At 32.0% G+C, this 25,159-nt stretch overlaps 1 protein-coding gene across 2 annotated transcripts in view; it reads left to right on the forward strand.

Moving 5' to 3' along the window:
- LOC113397644 (transcription factor SOX-6) overlaps positions 1-25,159 on the forward strand; it is a 179,234-nt gene that overhangs the window by 135,457 nt on the left and 18,618 nt on the right. The window lies entirely within an intron of this gene.

Consider the following 25,159-nt stretch of genomic DNA (forward strand, 5'->3'; position numbering starts at 1 on the left):
TTATTTAACATTGAAAAATGCGATATCCTTTGCTGAAAGGCTTTAACGCCGCGTCGTAAATTAAAATGTGATAAAATCGTGATTATTTTGATGGAAAAATGACCATAGAGGCGATGGTCCTTTTATTTTTATTGTGTATAATCCTATGACTCAACTTCTTATATAATTATGTTATGACCTTTCGCTTTTTAATTTTAATTTAACCCAGTTTTTTGCTGGTTGACGGACCGATGGTTCAGTAGAGTTAACATTATAGAGTTCGATACGGATGTACTTTCTGTTTTATATGGATTTTTGTGTTTAAAATTAATTTACCTATTGCAAAAGAAAATACAATAATAAGTTTGTTTGTTAAGTATTCAAGCGATGATCATGATATTTACCGTGCATATTGTTAGGGTTACAGAAAAGGACGTAAGTTACATAAATTCCTCCTCTCCTATGTTCTTACGTGAGCAAAGCTTCGGCCGGAAATTAGTTATTAATGATTATTTTTATCGTAACTATTGGCTGAATGAAATTAAAATTACCCGGTTAGATTAATATACACTCACATGGCGAATGTCTTTAACATGTATAGGTACTTTAAATCACCCAGTACAACAACGTAGTAAGTACCAAATCAGCTTCCTTATAAATATAAGCCTTTGTTCAACAGTGAGACATTTTCTATTTTCTAATTAATTTTTAATAAATGATTAATAGTCTATTAATTAATGTATGTAACTTTTAATCATCAAATGTATTTTAAAGTAATTAATCAACAATTTCCTGACGACATAAGTATTTAAAACAAAATGGCGGATGACAAGGCGATGGAACAATCAATATCCGGTGTTGACACAGAGGTCAGTAGTCTAGCGAACAGATATTACAATGTAAACGTCTTGCAAGGTGCGTCTTTGATCTTACCGCCGAGATCAGGGTTGGGACACACGAAGTTACCAAATTAAAAATATTAAATTACTATAGAACCTCATTACGACATATTGTTTTATAATGAAGTATTTCCTTAGGGCGAGTATCGTTGGCGGTACTTTGATTTGCCTCATTATCCGAATGGGATGAAAGATCCTACCCAATCGAGTAGAATTCAGGCACAGGAACAACGGCCTTACGTACTATCTAAGGAAGTTTAACAATGCCGCCTTACAAATTCCGGGCTGCTGGTTGAGATTGTCCTAACGGCAAAATTCAGTAACTTTATTTTTCAGGATTAGCGGCCTTATAAGCTAACCAGAAATGATTGGTTTCTTGCTTAGGCTTAGGAGAACTGTCTGCAGTTACTGCCTTGCTATTTATAACAGAGATGACATATAAAAATAATACAAAAACAGAATAAAAAAATGTAAACGTGAAAAAAATCCTGTAAACCGAGCTTTAACGAATCGCCAGCCCTATTAAGCAAAGAGTAGCTTATAGCGTAGAGTTTACATAGCCATCATTCAAATGTATGAAGTCGCTATTTACGTTTGACCAGAGCACTCATTACGGATTGTTATTGGAATAATAAAGAGAGATACACATATCCGTCTAGATGTAAGATCGTAACGTATTTCCGAGTATTCGTTACCATTGCGAAACGTGATCGCTTTATTCTCGATTCCGCGAACTGGCACTTCTGTTGTTGTTTATTAATCTATGTTTATATGAACTAGTTCTGTGTGAAGACTGTTTTTTGATAGGCTGTTTAGATATCTGAAAGTGTTCTTTTTTTTTAAATTTCGAATATTATAATCGTTGTTCGATTTAATATGTACATCCTGTATTTACTTTATATTCTTGGAATTTAACTTTATGTTATACATGGTGTTTGCATTTGTTAACGAGAAATAGTTTTTTGAATGTAATCAATTTGGACTGTGTATGTTCTTACATAGTGGGCGGGCTTCATAATTCAATCGTCCACTGAAAGCTTAAATTAAGCTATAAAATTTTATCGACAATAGCCGACACTATTTTTCGTGTAACCTAAATGAATATTTCCACAAATCCGTTCACAGTTTATCATTTCATATTACACCATTTTGCTTGTCATCAACCGGACTAGCTGTAAAATTAGTATATATAACTAAGGGCTTTATACAGTACATGAGTAATTAAATATACCTACTCAAATTTAATAGAATATTCATAAAACTGAATTGCAATATATTATATTTATATGCCAATTTCTGTATATGTAACACTTATAAAGATAAAATATATATTTTTATCTTACAAGTACTTAAATCGATCACGAGTTCCATCAACCAAAAATAAAGAAACAAAAAATTAATTTACAAAAATTTTATTAGCTTTTAAAACTTATACAGCTTGTAGAAAAAAACATTGAATAACAAATTAAAATTTGCTCCATATCTATAAAATAAAATTGCATATAATAAAATGTCCTAATCAAATTAAAACTAAGCATTGAATAATTAAATCTTACAAATAATGCTAATATAACTTAAGCTTTAAGAGTGTTGTTTGTCGTTAAATTATATTCAAACCCAAATTACGAATAGCATTTAGTATCAGCTGATATTTAATTAATAAAAGACGTATTTTAATGTTGATTTAGTTATCAATACTAATATTAAAAAATACGTAAAAAAAATTGTATGTAGGGGATAATCTTCGGATCAAATAATTCAATCCTAAAATATTTTTCATTGATAAAAAGCTACATTATTCTTGAGTGCTGTAGGGTATAAATTATATCATAATTATTATATTGGTTATTAAAAAACTGCACCCATGCAAATCCGGGTCGGGTCTCTAGCACAGCATTATAACCAATATTCGTAGACGTAATTATTTATATCATACGTGTGAGATAAAAAAGGAAAAAAAAAAATTAATAGCGCACGACCATTAAATGAAAACTATATAAAAGTTTTTGAAGGCAGCGTCGCGTTCGCTACTTACTTTTGAAAAGCAACTTTGCCAAAAGAGCGGCGCTACGACAAAGTGCCTTAAATTTTTTAATTGCGAGTCGCCATATGATTATTATACGTCTTTGTGCATTCACAAGGCAACATGTGAGGCTTTACCGAGTAATGCGCGAACAACCTTCATTTGAAATCCAAGTAACAAGCGGACGCGAACTATTCATAAGTGCGGCTGTTTCGAGCAGCTTTTCCGATCAAGGAATAAATTATCAAAAAAAAATTATTGATAATTATAAGAAATCGTTTTTTAAATGAAATTCTCTAATTGATTAATCGCGAAACTGTATTTTTTGTATTACATTTACGTTACTAAATAAAATTAAAAAAAAATACTATAAATTTGTACCACAAAACCTCCTTTGATAACTGACATACGTCATTATTATTAAAAACGTAATTTTAATCTGTTTATTTTTAATCTGTGTCATTTTCCCGCCAACGCGAGAGCGTGCAACTCGTTGGCGGTCATCGCTCGCACCCTAGCGTTAGAATTTAATAGCATCGCTCCTTACACCTGTATGTGGACGTAACAAGATGCTTTTGAATCTACACAATATTATAATATTATGCTCATTAGTGGGCATTTATTCATGTTTGTCCACAGACTCTTATTATACGGTGTGAGACTTTTATTTTAACTTGGCTGTAAACGTTTTTTAATGGTAAATCATTTTATCTTGCCGTTTGCGAAGTTAAGTTTTTCAACTTTATCAAAATATTAACAATGATTATAGTACATTATGTATAAGAAATCATCACAAATCCACAATCATTGAATTAAACGGATACTAGCAATCTTTTAAAATACTTCATACAAGTTCCTTAATAAACTACGTGATTACAATTAGGTACATTTAATCTAGTAGGTATATTTATTGATATATCAATTATATATCAACATTTCTCTATGTTGGAATATATGATATTTTAATGGTAATAAAATGTTTTCATAAGATTAGCCTTTTATGTAATTTTTAAACTACCAATTACATACAAAGATTACTTGATGTAATGTTACATTGTAAACGTTTAAAAATTACATCACATAATAAACATTAAACTGATACTATATAATAGTTATATATGTAAACTTTAATATACGAAATCAAAACATAGCAAGCCTCATATGAATACTTTTATGTACACCTGTGACCTTGAACAAAAGATATTTTTATGATCGTTATATTATCAAATGTAAATGCGTCACATTGACCAGCAGCTGTTGTGATGAAAAGGTGGCTCTGGACATTGTTTTCTCTGACAAAGTCCAAGGTTTTTACAAGGTTCTATGTAATGCCAATGCTTAAAAAATATTTGTGCTTAATAAGGACGAATATGAATCAAATGTGCTAATAAGTAGGCATCCAATACACGAGACAAGTGACTCCGCGCGGTTTTACCCGCGTTACCGTATTCCGCGATCGTGGGTCGTGTTCCAATATATATTTACATATTTTATTAAGGAACTTTTCAGTTTCATTTTAATATAGATTTTTATTATATAGAGTAATGAAATTGTATAGGTATTTAAACTGTCAGTAATATCAAGTTATAAACGTAAATTAATAACAATGGCTTAACTAATAAAATTATTCAATGGATCTGGTAATTTCTTTGTTATTTTCCATTTTTAATTATAAATGTGATCACTGACCTAATCAAACAATGCGTAAATTAAAGGTAATTTAAGTCTTTTGAGAGCTTAAATTAATTATATCTATCTGTCAATAATATTTAATCATGTGTGTTCAGGCCGTCAAGAAGGCCGCATATAAAAAGGTCTTTACGCTTTTCGACAAAAAAAAAAACTAATTACAAACTGGCCAGTAATAAAGAGGATCAGATAAAATTGGGACGAACTGTCATCGAGTTGAACCCGAGTCAAACCCAGTAATTAATACAAGTTCCCACAGATACTGAGAATATTTCTTTAAACCATTAACTCAGCTGGTTAATTATAATAGCATGTGTATTTAGAAATTGAAGTGCCTCCGTGTAGTGGTGGTCTTACCGGGTCAGGTAAAAAAACGTATCGGGTTTTCTTTCAATAAATCTCTGTTCCTGGAGCTCCCTGGAGTTTTGTAGCAGTGTTGACGTGTCCCAGTCACAAAAAGCCTTTGGTTGAACTCCCGTAATGACAGATAGCAGTCCGTTTACATTATGAGTGAGTGCTTTATTGATCTTCTAGAATCAGCTAGGAACACATAACAATTTAGAAATTTATTCGGTGTAATTACTATGATTTACTTCATATCCGTGTAACACGGACTTGGATATAAGAAAAGTATTTTTAACTGAAGAATTTTTTTGTGTGTGTTTGTGTGGAATAATGCTGAACATTTTTATTTTTTTTTATTTTGGCAAATGTAATAATATCGTCGCACTTCCAGTATCAAACGAGAGCAATATATTACGAGAGCTTAGTCAAAGAAGCTATAATACCTAGATCTTAACTATGTTATTTGTTATCTAGAACTAGTGGTCGCCCGCGGTTTCGTATCGTTTCACGGGTTTGTCGTCATGAGTTAGTTATAAAATAGCCCATGTCCTTCCTTGGAGTTCAAGCTAGCTTCACAACAAATTTCATCAAATTCGGGTAAAATGTTTGGCCGTGAAAGAGCAACAGACAGACAGAGTTACTTTCGCATTTATAATATAAGTATGGATATAGCTACGTTCTGTAATATAATGTTTTCTGATGAGAGAGACATAATCACTGACTGATTAGCAACAACAAACAACAACATTTAATATGTATTTAAGTAAACTAAATGTTAGATAAGTGTTACAAAAGGTTTGACAACAGAACATCTAGAGTTCCCTAGGTTGGTGGCGCATAGGTGATGTAAGGAATGGTTAATATTTCTTACAGCGCCTTTGTCTATGGGCGGTGGTGACCACTTACCATCAGGTGGCCAATATGCTAGTCCGCCAACCAATACCATTAAAAAAAAAAATTAAAAAAAAAAAAGACACCAGATTAAAAATAATGATTTTCAAATCCAAAAATCAATATTATATAAAGTTGCACCTGGCGATAATTTCAACGTTAAAATTATACATTATTTGATAAAAGTTATTTACATTTCCAATTCTCACAAATAAATATTCAATCGCGACGAAAATTTTAACAACTGGCATATATATAAAGCATTACCATATTGACAACAAATCAACGAATATTCGAATCGAAAATCTAATTACAAATTTATCTTACTATAAATGCGGACCCACTACGGCGTTATGACTTTAAAAAAAAAACTATACACTAATCAATTTCATTAAAACGCGCAAACGGTTATAACCTTTATTGTAGTATTATAAGGTATATAACAGCGTTTACGATTTCGTTTCAAGTGTGTCAATAAAATATTCAAATGGAGACAGTAAAAGAATAAATGTTAATAATGGCCCGTTCACACTACACTGTCGCACGGTCCCACGCTTAACATAGTTACATAGTTGTGTCCTCTCCACTTCATATTATAACCAGCTATGGCCATTAATAACTACTAAAGATATGAAAAATAACCAATAAGTCATTATACAATAAAAATTTTGTAATATAATTTACGCTGTCCCTTCTTTAATGGTTAGTTAGTTCAGTTTGTTTTTGTAATATATACGAGCCGTCTTGGTCATTTACAATGTATTCGTGGTTCTGTATGATATTTAATTACAATTTTTTTTTTTGTAACGTGCCGCAGTATCAAAGCCATGTAGGTAGAAAAATAAAAAAACTATAAATATCGATTATTATTGTTCCACTATTGGCTTAGACTTTAATTAATTTTGAGTAGAAAGCGACCGATTTTCTTATTTCTGAATGGACATATGGCAGATTTACCTCACACTGAGCATGAGATCAATTATAAACAAAAATTAGGCACATGAAAATTTAGTAGTTCTTCCATTCATTTAAACCTAAAATATCTCACTCCTAATCATTGATCCATCTAGGCATTTCAAGACAAAATAAATTCAATAAAAAGTTTTTAATGAAATATAAGGTTAACAGCTATTAGAATAATAACAATAATTTGAAATAACTAAGACTCAATTTGTTGGTTTATACATGCCCCACAGTTGAACTAAAACCTCCTATTTTTTGAGAAAGTAATATGGTGAGCTTAATTCACAAAACTACACCAGAGTTTACATTGTTTTCTTTTAATATTTAATTCAAACACGCGATCACCCGTTAAGATCGACGTGGCTATCAACTGGCCTATCTCGCTTTGTTTTAAATATACACCGACATCAAATATTATCTTTAAATTAATCTTAAGTAATGTTTCACTCTATCAAGTTAAACATATTCAATCAATTTCCCGCGGAACCCTAATAAGATGCTATCAAAAGGCGGTAGTTCGGGGAATGTCGTTAATAGCCGCGGAAAAGAAATGTTTCCTATCACAGTCTACGTTAAATACTTACATTTAAAAGTGATTAATTGATATATTAGCTATGAATTATGCCTTAAGTAATACAATGTTTGTTTCGTCGTTAAATCTCTACACCTGGTTCGTATAAATTAAATATGATTTTAGACGGACCATGTGTAGTCGGCCTTTAGATGCAGGTGACACGTGACAGGTGAAAAATTGTTTTGAAACAGATTAAGTTTTATTGTAAGATGTTGACATTGCGCAACCGATTTGCACCTTATCTTTTGAGAATCATAAAGAGGATTACCTTGAATGTTAGATGTTAATGTAATAAATTATGTTGTAAGGAATGTTCTTAAACAAATGTCTGTGCTTCCTTAAAAAAAATCTATATTAAAACACATTCTACACAAATACGTTATATAAGTGATATGTGAAATTACTCGATAGAAACTATTTCTGACTTATCGTCTAAAAGCTCGGTAGTACAGATCTATTATAATTATTATATAAGTAAGAAATTATAGACTTAATTTATTTAATGACTTAACGTATTTATGATGAAGTTATTAAATACCTTCTTATATATATGTATATATTATAAATAAAATATAAGATTCTGTAAATGGTACACCGCTCTGCAAAGGCATTTTCGTCAGGCGTAAAGGGTTAGAGCGCTTCCGCTACGCATCATCACAGGAAAGATTTCAATAATTAAAATTATTCAAAATCGACGTTTCGCTAATACATAGAATCATAATGTATTTGTTTTGACAAATTATTACAAGACAATTGAATTCTAATGGCAGATACATTGTTACAATAGACACAAGACATCGCTTTACATAATCTGTAAAACCATATTCAAACGAGCCTTTACATAAGTATTCAAAGGCTGTCTTTTCAGTTGTCCGTCCGTCTGTCAACAACAATAGGGAAGACAAAACATGGGATATTTTCCCATATGGGCGCACAATGAAGCTTTGTGGTTGCGCGCGCGCATATCTTTACAAATCGCGGCGTATTCCGCTTTCGTTATTGTCTTCTGTCTTCTTAACCTTTTTTAGACATCCTCGTTCGACTGATTGTTATTGCTACGATAATTTAACTACAAATACCTTATTTATGTACTATCTAAATACATCTAAAATATTCACGAGTTATTAAGAGACATTAAATCCATAAAATTTTGGTATTATACATATCACTCGATGAGGTTCTAGAGAAGTTTCTAAGATCTTATATTCTCTATCTTTTATTTAATTACATAGTTTATAACAGACCGCAATGGGACCTTAGTGACGCAGATATGTTTTGAAATCGGTGTATTAGGTGGCTGAGATTAACACTATAACTTCGTTATGAGCTTTCCATAATGACTTCATTCACTTGAAATTTTACCAGCACAGTTAATAATTTTATATCAATCACAGGTAACAAATTAAAAACGTGGAATATGAAGGGTTAACGACCAAGTAAGTGTTAAATTATCTTCGTTCCTCCCGTAATTGAGTTAAAAACTGGTTTTAATACGAAATAAAAATAATTGTGAATCTCCTTTCAATGTAATTAACTTAATCGAAAATTGAGTTAATCTGTGGGTTGAGTGTTAATTAATAATCTTGAACGTATGGAAAGCGATCTTGGTTAATTGATACTTCAAGCGGCACTTTGTTATTTCACTATTAAAACGCGCTATAAGAACACAATGCAATTTTTATTCAATTCAATTTGAAATTGTTTTTTATGAAATGTTCCTATACTTTGATTATCTGTAATTAGGTGTTTAGTATCGTTTTTTATTAGAATTTAAAAAAATGTATGTAATTCATTTATAATTAATAAAAAATATTGTTTCTCCTCAGCATTGTTATTTTATCTTGCGTCGTGAGAATTTCGCAAATATTTGCAAAACGCTTTTTGTTCTTTAAAAACATTTAATGATTCCGCCGACGCCTGCCGCGACAATGCGATGCAAACGTCAACAATGAAGTGAGCCGAGCGGCATAGACAACGAATGAGGGTTTTGTCTCGACCATAGACAAAAGCTCTTTCATTCGCGAGACAATGATGGCTCGTCTTTACCTCATTTATCATACAGGCAGGTTACTTTCATCCAATAATTACAATGTTGCCGAGACTCAGATGCGGACACTGAGCCTTGGAGAATTAATTACACTCCACCTTGGCACTTCTCATTTATTTGTCGAGGCAATAAACTGTTATATCTTAAATAACCGTGGGTTGTTACATTCATTAGAAATATAGAAACAGCGTCACCGCGGTCGTCATAACCAGCGTCCAAAATATTAAATCAAGAAATATGAACGCGATCAGGTATCATGTAATGTTCGGAGACAGTAACGCTGGCATAATTAGTGGACGACGATGACATTTAAACGATAAAAGCCATTCTATTAATTCAAAAAAGGAATGCCATTTAAAAAAGTACGCGTTTGAAAAAGAACAAACACCACTGAAATAAGATCTCGGATCTTGGCTTTATTTTTGGAGAGACGCGCTCTTTTAAAACCGGTTTGAATTTCTGGGTCCCACATCTTTCGAATTACGAGCTAGCATTAAGTGGAGGAGACATTAGTGTAAGATAACAATTCCTAGAATTACGTTACAAACGTTATAAGGTGAGAAATGGTACAAAACTCGAAATTGGTAATTAGAAGTCCGTGCGTCCCATTCCGGCTGATATAGAATGCGTTGGTTACTTGTTCACATATTTTTAAGAATTTCCACAGTGTTCGGGTTTCATTATAGTTATAACAGTCGTATTCGGTTATTTTACTGGATATGTAACGCGAGATGAAGATAGTTTGACATTAAATGATAACAAAATAATAGAATTTTGAGCTGTTCTGTCAGCGGTCACAAATTTAATTAGGGAAAAAACTTTCAAACACAACAGTAAGTTTACATTTAAAAAAACTCATGATGCAGTGGTAGAGCATAATTTATAAATACAATTTTAAAATTTTGTATAAAGTACTACGTTCTATAATTGAAAAAACAAAAGATGGCGCACGTCGAGGCGGCAAGGCAAAGGCAAAGTGATCTGCAGCCAGTCGGAAGCCGTTTAAAGCGATTGAAGCGCTTCAAGCTGAGGGACGCTGTATTGCCGTTGTTCCTAGAGGGCACTTGTGCGCTAATTGTTTGCGGAAAGGGTTCGTCAAGTATTGTTTTTGAGTTTATATGGTTAACAAAAAATATTTATATATTTTTTAATTTTATTTTATTACATCATATTTTTTAAATATTTTTTGCGATTTTTTAAACACAAAACATGGGATATGTACGTATACATGGGCTAGTCTTTAAAAAAATCTTATCTGATCATATTTTCAATTTTAATTTGAATATTGTTTTATAATTCAATCATTCCAAATTCAAATAACGATACTTCATTAAGCACAATAAATGATGTCTTCGCTGTATTATTTATATTTCAGATCAACAAAAAAAGACAAAAAAAAAACCTCACATTTAATTAACGTATTTGCTGAAATGATAAGAAAGGCTTAACATTTCGTGTTCTGCTGACGTTCCCCCAATGCGCATTTCGTGCAATTTTTCTCTAATTAAAATTATTCCGATTGTCGTTCTGTGTGCGTTTGTTGTGGTCTGCGACGCGTGCCATTTTGAGCCCACTCGTGCCTTTTAGTGCCCATGTTTACCCTTGCTTTTCCTCGTATAATGGAGTCGACTTTACGAGAGAGGTATATTGTGGTGTTTTGTAATATCTAGAGATATATATCTAAGATTTAAAACGCCATCTTTAATATTTTATTACCGTGATAATTTTATATTTTTTCCAACGATAATTAGTCAGGAAAAATAAAAAAGTGGTAGTAAATATGGTAACACTGCTTTTTCTGATTGCCGAAACTCATTCATAAATGTTTCGCGACGTCTTAAATTAGTGGAGGAGGGTTGCCCGCTAGAAAAACGAACTAACGAAATTACCTTATAATTTGCTTATTTGCAAATAAGCAAATTTATTTTTTAGAACAATATCCTGTCTACGCTAATCATGATCATACCGTTAGATAATAACTACTATAAACAAAATGTCTGCAATGCAACCCAATCAAATTTAAATGTTACTAATGATAATAAGGTGTTAATCTATTTGATTACCTTTTAAAATTGACCGTATAAATGTAGGGCATATTGTAAACCTAATTGAATGTTGGCACCTCACGCTGAAGATAATAAGTTAACATGGCGACACAAGTTAGTTGATATAAGCCCTCTACCTAATAATAACCAGCCTTAATAAAGTATCCCACTGCTGGGCAAGCCTCCGCTCCTATTGAGAGCTAATTTCACGACGAAGTTTCACTGCGTGTTTGTGGCTGACACGACGTATAAATTCGTTCTTGACGATGTTTTCCTTCTTCATTGAATGCCCCGAATTTCAGTTCCACATCCCTTGGCCATATGGCTCAAGATAAGCTTCGAAACAATTTTTTCAAATTGAAAACCGCAAGCCGACATTCTCTTTGAAAACTTATCAGAAATTTTCGTCACATTAGCGGGAAAAAAATTCGCATATTGTATACGTGTGATGGCGTCAAAAAAAAATCACAGATAAGCATAGACAAATCGTGACTGAATGACTCTGCGTTTCGCTAATGACGGAAAAATCTTGCGTCAGAATGACGTGGGGGACAAAAATGGTTTTTAAAAAAAAAGGGGATGAAAGCACCCTTTGTGGCCAATCGTGCGGTCCGATGTTTTGTTTGATTTTTCTCACGTTGGGGTGTGTTGATGGCGAATTGATTGGAATTGATGATTGCTTGTTATATTTAACTATTGAATGAGTGCTAATCGATACATTACAACAACTAGTATGAAAGATCCTTTCATGTTCTCGGATGAAGAATATAAAGATGAAAAAAAGCGTGGAGCTAATACTTATTGACTTCCACGCAGGATATAGGTATCATATACATATTTATCTAGCATATTTTGTATTTTAAATGTTGGACTAAACTACTGAGCTTCTTACTGTTTCTTCTCGGTAGAATCTACATTTCGAACCGGTGATTGCTTCCCTTAATATAGTTTTGTAAAATGACGATTCAAAAGTGCTTTTAAAAGCTTACTCGATTAAAGTATATTTAGATTTTGATTTTTTGGATACTCTATGTAATACTAAATATCGGTCGGTCATCAGGTGGTAGGCATAAAAAGAGTAACCTATTTTCTTCCTTCGGGTACAATCTTCATAAAATATTACATCAAATCCGTTTCAGCGTTCTGTAAAACACCAACAGACTAACAGACATACAGAATTAATTTCTCATTCATAATATTAGTATTGATTAGTCTAGATGAACAAAGATATTTATATACAAATAAAAAACAAATTCCTTGCGATAATTTTATCTTTGTAAAATAATAACAACATCGTTGTTTGTAGGCAAACTATATAGAATAATATATAATATACATATACAGTACGATATATTAATTATAGCTAGGTTGAAAAGGCTTGATCAAACATGTTTATAGATAACACACATTCATACATGCTAGGATATTTACATATTATATATATAGTTTTAAGTATAAATATGGGAAACAGTTTTATTATAATCGAAATGAAAGCAAAGTTATGCTTCCACATATACAATAATTAATACATCTTCAATTAATCTAAAACATTTCAAATTATGTTAAATTCGAAGTTCATTCGTTAAAAAATTAAACGTACCTTATTAGATATTAGTTAATCTAATCATTACAATTTAATGAATAGGTATGATTAATACAATAATTTATAAATACTTACATTTTTCAACAGACACTAATTTAAAATTACGTTAATAGATTAACATAAAACTTGTCAACATGTTTGTGTTTGAATAACTGTTAAACATTAAATTAAAAGACTTTTAGTGCACACCCGTCTGGGTAGGTACCACCCACTCATCAGATACTCTACCGCCAAACAGCTAATTCATTATTGTTATGTTCTGGTTTAAAGAGTGAGTGAGCCAGTCTAACTACAGGCACAAGGGATATAATATTATAGTTCCCAAGGTTGGTGGTTCATTGACGATGTAACTAATGGTTAATATTTCTTACAGCGCCATTGTCTATGGGTAGTGTTAGCCAAATGGTAAGTACCAGCAGGTACCATATCCGCTCGTCCGCTTATTTATATGATAAATAAAAATCTTTAAACGGCTTCGCTGTTATATTTTACAGCATTCAAGCCTGCAGATCCCGAAGTCCTGTGTTCAAAGCTTGGGTCGTGTCAATATAAATTCAATATCAGCTCGTAGTTTTTAAGTCCGTACATAAAGCCAGTCTTGTGATTGAAGTCTATCCGATCTTTGCAGATTTGGCGTACTATCGAATTATGACACACGCCTGTGTATGAAACACGCCTGTTCAATATAAAATTTGCTAAGCGGATGACTTGTCTCAAATGGTCGCTGTGCGCGAAATATAATGTATGTATGTATATCACATAATATTTACATGTATCTTATAAAACTATTACGATTTGATGATAAATACGATAATAAAAAAAAAACACTTCTGTTATATTTCACTGAGATAATTTTCAACAATAATCTGTCAAATAATTTGTATAGATACAACATTAAGCCGCTTAAAGAATAACAAAAATCATGCTATCTCTTTTCCTCTTACAAATACGTTGTAACCTCGATAGGGACGGAAGAACGTGTTTATTAATAGGGGGTTAAAATCGGAGGCATCATCAACGGTATTAGTCGATTCTATTAACCGTCCCCTAGCAGGAGCAAAAGGCAACAGAAGGAACGTCTTTGTTTAACCAGATAAAATCTCTTTGACAATTTGTGCTTATTCAAATAAGTCATCCCCTGACACATAATAGCTTAATTCTGACGAATCATAATGTTGTACGGCACGCTATCTTGCGTAAGGTGAATTAGTTTTACGCCTCACTGAATTGTTTACCTTACTCCGTGGAATCAAAGCCTAACGACGTTATCTTAAATCTCTGAACGATAGCGACGGTACGTATGTATATCTATATGTATATTACATTTTTAAACATATATTCAAACTATCCCGTCGATTAACTTTAATTTAGTGTAAAGCGATACCGCAGTGATTATAACACAACTAAACACGTCAGATTTTTCATATGGTCAACTTATATATTTCGAAAATAATGTTCAAATCAAATTTACTTCCTATTGATTCTTAATGAACCGTTTAATAAGGGATAGCGCTTAAAATCATCCCCGGTTTAAATAAACAGACGAACGAAAAAGACCGACAACTCAAATTCAAAATTAACAGAACTGATTACATTCGTGCCTCAAAGCAGAAGAGGGGGGGCCGTGTTTGCGACTGATTCTTTTATTTACGTACTTATATGTACATTATATATTATCCCTCCATGACATTAAGGAGGACAATCAACAAAAGTATATACTTATATACTGATTTGATATTCATATAATATAATAATCTTTTGTAGAGATTTAGCATTCGTATCCATTTGAACGATGAATTTGAATATTGCGACTAATTTTTATAGAGAATCGCCTTGATATATTTATAATAAAAAAAATAAAAAATTATAATCGTGCTTGTTACATTGCGACTTGTAAAAACTAACTAAACGATTCCAAACCCGATGTATGATATACGTTGATAAGTTTAGTGGTTTGTTCGTGAAAGAACAACAAACGGACGGACGGAATTACTTTTGTATTTGTATTATAAGTATAGATATAGCAAGTTGAAGTCAACACAACTAGAAATAGGTTAAAATCAATTTGTTCACAAGAGGAGCTAAATTATAATGTTTGTGAATTTGACAGTAATTTGAATTATCAATGAATTTCCCGTTAATTAGGTAATAACAATTGTTATTGCAACATCGCTGTGGTATCATAAGCACACATTTATGCCAAAACCTGTTTCACGTTGTTTTTGTAGAAATATATAACGAACACAATTTTATATAAATGTTTGGTTATGTCTAATAAAAAAAAAAATTTAAAAAAACGAATATTATTTTCTATAATTAATTACGTAAAATCTACTCGTGTATAATTTTAAAAGCACTCGAATTGACATTAGCACGAATAACAACAAGAATCTCAGTAGTTAATTCAGATACTTCCTTACATAAACAAAACCTTCTGTAATTGCAAGTGTATATCAAGTAAACATCCATCGAAGTCACTGGCAAGTTATAAATACGTATAACATTCGTTATTAATTCTGAATTCAAATATAAATCGGCTCGAAAGTCGATTCAAAGCGTTTGTCAAATTACCTAACCCCACCCTTCTTTGGCTTGTTGGCAAATTCCAATTTCATCTTTAAAATCGCTACTGATTGTCTGTTTACATTTCTCTGCTTGTTTTGAATTTAAAGACGGGAACTTAGCCCTCTGATGTCTTTCTGTTAATATAAGGGCGTTTATGAACGAACGACTAAATTGTCTTGAATGTTAAAGTTTATTTTATAAGGTTAAATATTGTTGTATTATTAGAAGCCTTGATGGCTTTTATACAAAATTAATTAAATCGTAATTTAAAGGTAATAACTGGTCGTGGATTTTCTAATTCCATACAGACTTTTGTATTTTTGTATGCTTTACTTAAATTTATGTTGTTAATTATTCAAAACTATTAAGAAAATGTATACAATAATTTGCTTAAATACTAGACCACCTTGGACATGATACCTGTGTACGTTTGCGGAAAATTCTCTTAAAACAATTCACCGAATCACAATTCACCGAAAACACAATTCACCGAATCACAATTTGCGCATGTCAACTCATTAACTGAGCAAATTTTACGGAGTCTTCAATCCGCAAGGATAACCGAACTCTGTTATACGAAAAGCATCGACGATCCTTACTTATAAATGTTTTTCGGATCGGATCGGTTATCCTTGCGGATTGAAGACTCCGTAAAATTTGCTCATTTAATGAGTTGACATGCACAAATTGTGATTTGGTGAATTGTGTTTTCGGTTAATTGTTCTCGGTGAATTGTTTTCGGAGAATTTTCCGTAAATCACCTGTGTAACCGATTAATGCCTGAAATATAATTAAACTGCAACTTCTCCCAAGTGTAACATTTTCCAAAACGTTTCACTCAATAGTTACACTTATAGCCTTTGCTAAAACATGATACCTTACCATCGAAACGCATAAAAGCAACTTTAACCAACGAATCAGTTTAATCTTATTTAAGAAAAATATGTCGAACGCGTGTCGTTATCCTTAAATTATATACCCAATACAACCCAATTCAGGGGCCATCGTAAAATGGTCACGTTATTAGCATACAGTAAATAATCGTTTCTTGGATAAAAACGCGACGAAAATGTACGAATCTGATTGTACAGATAAGTAGCTTTGCAAATTAGGCGGCCATCTTTGTGTGTTATCTGTCAAACTGATGTTAAGTTAAGATTATATTTTGTTACATAAATTGTTAATGTTAAAAAAAAAACATTTCGTTGATAATTTTTAAAATTAAAAGAAAATCGAATTTCGAACATACTGAAATTTAATACGATTTTTTTTTCGAATGGTGCATTAAAAATTATGCGATGAATTGTAATTTTAATAATGCTATTCAAATTTTATTTTTGGTAAAAAGAGCAAAGAAAAAAAAACACTTACAAATTTTAATTTCCTAATTAAATTGTCTCTATATTTATCAAAATTCCATGTACAAATAACATATTTGTATAAAGGAAATTACTTAAAGATTAAAAGAACCCCAACCCGATGTCCACTTGCATAAATTATTGTGCCGAAGTCTATCAAAGAGATAGCCTCTTTTGTGAATGAATGAATTGGGAAAATTAATTTGGGATATTTTTTCAAGACCCATTATAAACGTTATTATGAATGCTGGTGATTCCTTATTGACATTTTCTTTTGATGTTGCCATTTCAAAATAATAAAGTATTTGTCTTCGAATATTTTTTTTTAATTTTTTTTCTAATTATCTCTTGACTCTTATAATGGGTATATTTTAATTGATTTGTAAAGAGTATTTGATACGTACCTCCATGTTTTGAATTTATTTTCTATTTTGTAGATTATTGTTTAGCCACCGGGAGGGTATCAGCTAATATTCATTTACTCAATCGCTAATTATTAGTCTGTATTCTTGATTTTTTCTTTGGAAAGATAAGACGTGTCATTACAAGCAAATATTAGCTTTGATGACGTATGACGTGGTTTAGTCCTCATAACGCTAAACAGACTACAGATAAACAAATTTTAGATAAACGTATTCCATACGATTTGCTAATTGCTCAGCTATATTGTACACTACGAACAGTTCTTGATTAATATATCTTTATTTGTTATTATAATACAACACTATTCCAATTAACTACTTTTATCTACTATTAAGATGACCTATTATGATGGATGATACTGTTATGATGACGTGTGTGATCGTCTGTCTTTTTAAAATTATCTTTTCAGTCGTTCTGAGAGATTTTCGATTTCCAATGGTGGGAAATATATATCTACTATATAATTAACGTTATTGTTATTCCGGGAAGTATATGCTTAGCATCTATATATTTTTATAATAAAAGTTATTGTCACGAACATATATAATAATATGGTTTACATCATATTAATTTTTTTTCGAACGATTGCGTTCGAAATAAACAAAATAACGATTTCCTATAAAATACAAAATTAGCTAAAAAATATATAATTAATCTTTAAGCTCTTTTAAAGATACTGTTTAGTTAATCTATTAATCCTCTTAGTACGTCAATAGATCCGTAATACCCAGCGGTCGGAGAGGCAAACACAATACAGTTACATAAAGTATTGCCTCCACAATACCAGACTGTACTGATCTATTCAAATAGCTTTACGATGGTCAGCTATAGTGCTCAGTGTGTTTATACCTTAGGTCATTTAAAACTATGGTATGCTGTGACGTAGTCGTAAAAAGGTTAGTTTTGTATACAAAAGTTATATGTTTTTAAATACATTATAAACTCTTTGAATCATGATATATTATGTACGAATTTTTTTTTAATGTCTAATAAGTAATCGGACCGGATGGACCACAAGGTGGTAAGTAGTTACCACTGTAAATATACATTGTTACTGTAAGAAATATTAATCATTATCCATATCATCAATGCGCTATCAACCGTGGACATTAAGATGTTACGTCCCTTGTGCCAGCAAATTTTCTTATCCAATAATACTTTGATTTGACAATCTTGAACAGAGTACAAGTTTCAATAGAAGCAATTTAGTTACATTATATGAGAGCAATAAAATATCACATTAAAATCATATGCAAATGTTTATTAAAACGGACAATATTCGGTTATTATAATCTAAAATTAACGCCCTAATCTTCAAAGCGTATATCTGGAAAATAACATTGTAACTTTTCAATCGAGTTCCATAGAATCCGGTATTAATGACCCACAATGGATCTTCCATTGCGGTGCAAATTCAGTTACGCACAGACACACGGGATGAAAAGGTTTATATAAGCAATAACTTATTCAAAATACGACCTAAGTCTTATTCTATTAAGGTTGCATTCAGCGAACCCGTTTCCGCCGGTTACATCAAAGACAGTTAACTCAGGATGTGAGATTGGAATTCCTGATCTGACTAGTAATAAACTTGCTACAACTTTAAAGAGATTTCAAAAGAACGAATAAAGAAAGCGAAGATGTTGTTATTAAAATCGGTGCGGACGGAAGAAAGGGGGAATTTTTTTAAAGTGACACTCGTCCGATATCTCTTTTTTTGTTTTTCAAGATGGCCGACAAATCTCGATCTTTATTGGGTTTTAAATTTGGAACGGAATTGACCGCTGTAATGATAGTGCGCTTTGCATATAACATCGTGCGATTGTTATTTATCTTCGCGAAATTAATGAGATTAAAACGACCTGTTGTATTTATTTAACGAGATACATTTTCGGTGTCCTTTTTTTATTTGTTGTCTCAGTGTAATATATTTTGTATTTTACGATTCTATAGATCGCGATAAACAAATGTTCTTAAATGTATTTTTGTCACACGCTCAGTCGCTTTATGTTAACTTTTTAATAATTCCAATTGCGCGTTCTTTTATTAATTACCGATATTACTTAAAGCGTGATATAAATTAGGCAATTTATAAACATTTAGTGTTTTCTTACAAATACCATTCGTATTTATTTATGGTGCAATTATCGTGTTCATTGAATTAAAAAAAAAAAAAACAAAAAACGGCATTAAGAAGTCACACTTTTACGTTTAAAAAAAAGTTTCTTATTTTTTATTTAAATCAATCGAATTTTAAAAATCATAATACTGAACGATTTCTTTTTTAATATAAATGGATTTTTTTTTCGGACGCATTCAATGTTATAATCCAAAGATATTTCAACGTTTAGAAAGTTTAACATTTCTATTTCTCTCTCAAACAGACAATGCGAATGTTTAGTTAGAAAAGTATTTAGATCCGCGTTAACACTGAACAGTAGAAGTTTGTTTGTTATTTTATTAAGTGCTTCGTTCCCGGTACATTTATTGTAATTCCAGTCAGTACATCACAAAGCGTGTTTATTCTAAATCCGAGTGGCGGGTTTCGGCGTGTTTTTCAACCGTATGTCTGCCTATTAGTTAGTACCTCTCGATTCGGGATTGTATAGAAATAAATATTTACGTTTGACCGCACATTGTTGTTAGTGAAATGTTAATATCTTTGTAAACACGTGGCTAGTGAAGAGATTTAGGTAATTCTTTTTATAGATCATCGTATTTAATTACTGTTACATTTTGATACGTGCTATTCATTTCAAATATATATCGAAATGTAATATTTACATTTAAAACGGAGATATTTGTTGAAACGTCTTAAGTGCCATAGAATTGCACAAACGAAATTCAATCACACGCAAAGCTAGGAGATTTTTTACTTTATATTTATAATCAAATTTAATTGTATATTGGTAAGTTTATGAAAAGTTTCCTTGTTTATCTATTGGCTTGGTTATAAATAAGGCTAATAGTCCTGAGGTTCTGGTTCCAAACACACACAACAACATTGTTGCGTTTATATGGACACGGTTGTATCCTTGTCTCGATAAACACTTGGAACAGTTAGTATTACGCCTAAACTCATTTTGTCAAATCTGCCATCGAATTTTGAGTGTGGATGTATACAGTGGGGTTTACACACACACGAACATTTTACATTACCAGCGCAACTGGCTAGTATCTCTGCAAGGCCAAAATCCGTTGTTACATGCAAATATATATCAGTGTATTCAAATCTTTAATAAATTCCACAACTTATTTTAATACGCAGTCAATTTATCCGTAAGCTCTTACTACACTTGAAGACAGATATTCTTCATATAAGAATGTATCGACGCGTATCAATCCGCAATCTTTCAACATTTTTTATCGTTTCTAGTTTGTTTATAAATGCAAGTAATAACGCCGTGGATTGACAATGATGGATTTTTAAATTATATTGACTTATTTTTTTTTTTTTCGATGGCCTAAATATGAATGAAATATCGATGTTTCTTTTTAAAGATCTTTTAAATATATATTTTAAGATGTGCTTTGTGCTATATGTGTAATAAATAAATGTCTCGCTTTTCTATTCGGTCGTATTATATGCGTTTACGTATTTTCTATCCGATTGTGTTGAAGCTTAGTAAAGTTGACTTTTTTATAGAGTAACATTATTGACGAAGGCGTAGGCGTAATATGGCATCTTCTGAATCACATAAAATACCTACTCTATTAAAAAAAAATTGCGTATACGATTGTACGTAAGCGAGAAGTTCATATACTTCGGCATAATTCAAAATAGTTTTTAATTGCATACAAATTATAAAATTATTATTGAAATGTATTTATTTATTTTTTCACCACTAATATTATAAAAGTCGTAAAATAAAACATTCTCAATTTAAATTTGTAATAAAAATGAAATAATCTTCGTATTTAGGTGTGAAGTTGTCTATTTCGAGTGATTTGACACGTAATTGTCGGTTTAGCGAGTCACTTCATGTATCGGTTCACCTGTGCGCGCGCATAATAAAAATTCACCCTTACAATTATTTAAAAAAAAAAAAGTTTCAACTTCAAAAACATATAGTTTTCTAATTAAATTTAAGAAATGAAATGGGTAAGCATATTCATATATATGAATTGCATGTAATTTTAACACTATAGACATGACGGTCGGTTTCGTGGCATATATATTTTAAGTGAGATGTAAATAGCTTTAACTAATATATTAAATCCAACTAATAATAAAAATAACACGTGCAAGTACATGGAATCTTAACTGTCTATAGTTCAAAAACGCGTAAGACAAATTTAAGTATTAAATACAGCACTTTTTCGGGACACTAAATCCACTTCCAAAGTCGCAACTTTAAGAATTTCCATCCGAGATAGGACGTTAAAAATTAAAAGTTACGTTCCAGACAGTTTGAGCTGTAATTGGAGGAGCCTCGAGCTAACCATGCGGCTGAGGATAACAAGCGAGCTATCCGGGTAACAAGCGAGCTATCCGGGTAAAAAGCGGGCTAGGTTATCCGGCTTGTAACGAGCCTAAGACGCGTAACGATGCAGTCGAGCAAAGGACGAAGGCTTTTGTGATATTTGGTTGAATTTTTCCATTAAATTAGCAATGCAGTCAAATGGGAAGGGAGTTCGGCTTACATATAATGGGTAGGTTTGAGTGACATCTTCTATTGACCAGGTTTATGTCTGATAGTTTATATGGCGTATGAAAAAAATAATTAATATTTTACAGTAGTCATCTAAGGAATAGTTAATATTAATATATATCATAATATTATATATTGGCATATACTTAACACCAAGTGATCTATTTGTATATAACATCAAAAGGAATATCATAGACTATTAAAGACCGACCAATTATATCGCGACAAATGTCAAAATCGATCTCAAAGTTGTTTTTTCTCCTTGTTGTTGGAATACACAATACATTGTACAAATAACGCGTATGAAAACTCAGTGGTGCTTATCCGGGTTCGAATCCGCAATCATCGGTTAAGGTTTTCAAACCACACCTATGGTATAATTTTGACATTCGCAAACACATCGCTTTTGTTGAAGGTACATACAGCGAGGTTTAAAATAAGGCTTAAAATATTAAAAGAACTAATCTTTTTTCAAACAAAGTTGGTTAAAAATCTCGAGCACTATATATTTTCTCTTGTTACGTCAATTTCCCGGGAGATTAGGCGGGTGTCCATTAGCGACAAAGGACAGGTGTTACGTGAGTGTGCGCTAAGCTTTATTAATCTTTTCTCTTACAGTGAGGTTTCGCACTTTTGTGGACTCAGCTCTATTGATGTGGACAAAGCGGGAGAAATCATAGTTTCATGTTTCATGAGGGTAACAATACAAATATATATATATATTCCGAAACACCCAAACATCGCGGCAAAATGTAAAACTAAACCACTGTGAGAAGCGAACGCGCGCTTTTTTTTTTTAATGTCATACGCTTCAAGGTATTGATGCATTAGGCGATAAGAATATTATATATATAATATATAAAGAATATTTTTGAACATAAATATTTTCTCAATCTGGAATATTCTAGAATGCTTATTAAAAAAATATATATCGGTTACATATCTATAAATCCAATTCATTATGTAATAGTAACTTGTATCAACACAGTGGCTTCGCTCGGTTACACCTGCAGGAACGTCCTTTCTCAATAAATGGACTACCATAATATACTTAATATTATAATGTGGTCATATTTGTTTGTTTGTTTATGTAGGGATAGTCTCTATATAGGGATAGGGTAGAAAGCTGCATTATTCCTGAGTTCTTTACTGTACTAGTTATATTTATGACACCAGTGGGAAGCCGAGGCGCGATATATTGTTTTTACATATTTTAAGTCCTGAAGTCCGGATATATTTTGACTTGTCTCAGTAAATAAATACGACAGTTTCTTTGGATGTTTGTTACTTAATCAGGCTGGAACGACTTATTTATTACTACAAAGTTGAATTACATTAAAAAAAAAAGAACGTTCTCACAATCGTAGTACGATAAAAATTCGAAATTCAAAAGTTACAATATAAAGAACAGCAATGCGCTCCAACCGCCAATTAAATAACGATACGCGTATAATTCCACGATCGACCTACACAAAATAAATAAGCCTATTAGTTGTAAAAACAACGTAGCCGAGCGTATCAGGTTGAATAAATAAAGAGACGATAAACAAAGGCAACCCCAAAGCCGAAGGGACGCTTACAGACCAACTCCCGCGAGAAGGTAACCCCCCTAACTCTCCCGCAACAAACCCCCTCTCGCCTGTCTTGCCTCTTTGGTTCTTACCAACCCGGATGCTCGTCCCACTTCAACTTTTCTTTTATTCCTTGCGCACTCTTATGTCTATTTTTGTTTTCCGTTAGACAGCGGAAATAATAGCGTTGGATTTGCATGGACATGTCTGTTGATTAAGATCTGTTATTATTTTAAACAAAATTTATCTTTAATCTGAAATGATAAAATTCACCTATAAACACTAACGTTCTAACATTTTTTTTTTAACATTATACTGACTTTCAAATAAACTAGAAGTCGAGAACATTACAATAAAAAGCATCTATGATTGGTCATTTTAAATATGGAACATAAATAGATGTTTAATATTGATAATACTAGTGTATCACGTGGCTCGTTCGATGACCGGTAGCGAACTGATTTATAAATTATATGAATAATTAATATTGACGTAGTTGCTGGCTCGGTGTTGCAATTATGTTATTTGTAATTGCACTGAACATAGTTGCAAATAATCTTTATTTATTCGTTGCGAATTACGATTTTGTAACTGAAATTATTTTATGTAATTTTTTTTTAATAGTTCTTCATTAATTTAGTATTCAAAACAATTCAATATTATAAAATCGCTACGCAAAATATATTTATGTAATTTTTAAAGCATAACATAAACACAATGTTACTTACTATTATGAATACCCCTTCACTGTTACTAGCGGGTATCCATGATATTCTTTACATTTCAAGATTTGTGGGCGATAGAGTTAGCGGGCGTCATTATGTTTCTGTATTCAATCTTACAATTTACCTCATTTTTAAACAAACCGACCTCGCTATAATAGAACCACGGATCGCGAATAGACACTTGTTTTTAATTATAAATAGTCATGTTATAAATGCTCTATTCGAAGCTAAAATTATATTAAGGCATGTCGTACATGACGCATGTGTCTTGCAACTAGAATAATTTTGTTGAATGTTATTTATTTTATTAAATTAAAACCGGTGCCTTTGATCTTTAAATTGTTAGTGTTTTTTTTTTATAATTAGACTAGCTAATCCCGACTTTGACCGCGTGAAATGATATTTTATTTAGACGTATTTCTTCGAAAATGGCCCAAACGCTTAGGAGTTACATACACACATATAAAAAAATATTTCTATAAAAACGAACGGGAAATTGATTTGTATCGTATTTAACATGATGCTGAATGGACTTTATGCAAAACTTTCTGAGTAGGAAGCCCCTCCCACTTTTATTTTTTCTCGCTGGAGAAACGCATTACGCGCTTCCTCTACGTGATGGAAAGTAGGGGGGTGTGTGGGACTCCCCGGAGCCCTGGACGCCGAGTGCGCCCAGGTACGCCGGGTTTACCAACTAAAAAACCAGCGGTACCCTCTCCGTCTTTCGGCCGGCGCTACGGGATCGCTTACGCATGTTACCGTGACGCCCTGACGGTCGGCCCGCCTATGTGGGCCTCCAACACCTAG

Source organism: Vanessa tameamea, chromosome 22 (genome assembly GCF_037043105.1).
Source record: "Vanessa tameamea isolate UH-Manoa-2023 chromosome 22, ilVanTame1 primary haplotype, whole genome shotgun sequence".
Classification (NCBI taxonomy): domain Eukaryota; kingdom Metazoa; phylum Arthropoda; class Insecta; order Lepidoptera; family Nymphalidae; genus Vanessa; species Vanessa tameamea.